This window comes from Arachis ipaensis, chromosome B04 (genome assembly GCF_000816755.2).
Source record: "Arachis ipaensis cultivar K30076 chromosome B04, Araip1.1, whole genome shotgun sequence".
Classification (NCBI taxonomy): Eukaryota; Viridiplantae; Streptophyta; class Magnoliopsida; order Fabales; family Fabaceae; genus Arachis; species Arachis ipaensis.
Window position 1 is genome coordinate 2,639,056 of NC_029788.2, and position 1,944 is coordinate 2,640,999.

Sequence of the window (1,944 nt, forward strand, 5' to 3'; positions counted from 1 at the left end):
TACATTACTTAATTAATTATACGTATAAAATTATTTTATATTAACAGTATATCAAAATTATATATATATATATCCTACTATAACAACAGCAGCAGCATTCATAATTCATACTTCATGGTTCCTTTCTTGGTCTTAGAAAAATGTGAAAAGGAAAAGTAATATGACTGTTTTTTAGTACTGTACTGTAAAGTGTGCAGTTTTGAAATAAAAACTGGATCCCACAGATCCGGATGTTATGATTAAACATTAACACTATGTTTGGATCCATGGAAATTAAAAGAAAAGAAAACTTAAGGAAGGAAAATTGATGGAAAATGAAATTTTTTTTTGATTGGATCAGCGTAGAAATTGAATAAAAAAGAAAAATAGTGGCGTGAGGCCTATATCTAAAGTAGAAAAGGTACTAAAATAATTTTATTTGGTTATAATTTTTTTTTTTATACTTTTTCTTTCATTCAAACAAAAGAAAAATTTTCTTCTATTTTTTTTCATTCATTTTTTCTTCATCCAAACAACATAAAAAAAATAAACTTTTCCTTTTATTTTCTTTCCTTCTATTTTCTTTCTGTGTATTCTCTTTCCTCTCATTTTCCATCCTCAATCCAAAGAAAGTATAAAGGGTTTAGGGTTTAATCGCTCACATTAAAGAATAAGCTTTCATCATTAACGCCACCTAACCACTAGTTTGAATGATTTGAATGTTTAATATTTGTTCACTATTACTAGCTTCCCTTTTCAAAATTTTGAGATTATTAAAATGACTATGCTTTTCTCAACTAAGTTTTCAAAATACATATTGTGAGGAATTTAATCCCACTAAGTATTTAAAGGATTAAACTATTCACTAACTCCATCTGAGTTTTGTTGGTATCTGTTTGAATGTTTGATACAGAACCCTTGCATAATTTTTTGTTTTTTTATTTTCTTTCTAGAAAAAATGAACTCATTAAGTAAATTACATTTTCTATACTAATTATTATGGGATAATATTCTTATATAATGATAATCGATTAATAAAAAATTAGAAGAAACATCCAAATTATCTCCAAAAAATTTCAAGTTGAATACTTTGATTTTTAATAATTTTTTGTTGCTCTAAAAATTTTCGAAAATTAACTAAAAAAATTAAATTAATAACTAAAAATAATAACAAAAAATAATAAATTCTGATAATTTTTTATTATATTTATTATTGAAAAAAAAAATATTTGGACAATACATCTTCCTTTTCTTTAGTTTTTAACCTTGGGTACTGTACTGAACTACTGACTCTAAGAAAATTACTGTTTGCCGACAATGATTTTGACTGGGAGTGTAGGAAATGGGATGCATGGAGATAGGAAATGGGATGCATCATGCATGTGATTATGTCTTCTGAGGCTGGTAACTCTGACACAAGCCAGAAGCCCAGAATGTTAGATGTATGAGGAGTGCTTTTTAATTTGAATATCGAAGCGAAGGAAGTGTTGGACTAGCATATGGAGAGGAGGGGTGTTTGTGTTTCATTTCATTGTAGGATTAGAGGAAGCAGAATTTGAACCCTATGAGTTGTGTCTTTCAAAACGTAAAAAAAATTATTCAGAACAAGAAAAACGGAGGATTCAAATTCTACGTTCAGATTTCAAATTCCATCAGCTACAAATCGGACCATGCAATTTGTGAAGCAAAATTTCATGACCAAAAAATTCGCATGGTTCGAGTTGTTCTTCCTTTGGCTCAAAAAAAAAATATCCCACATTTTTTTCTTATATGCCATAACTCCATATCTGGACCGATTACACCCAAACCTTCCATATTCATAAATTTGAGCCGTACGAGGAGCCATGACATGAAATAATGTAATGTACGGGGAAAAATTAACATTTTTTACCATAATTAACCTGTATTTTAGAACAACTGAAATCACTATACTTAAAATTTAATGGGTTTAGGACCCATAAGATT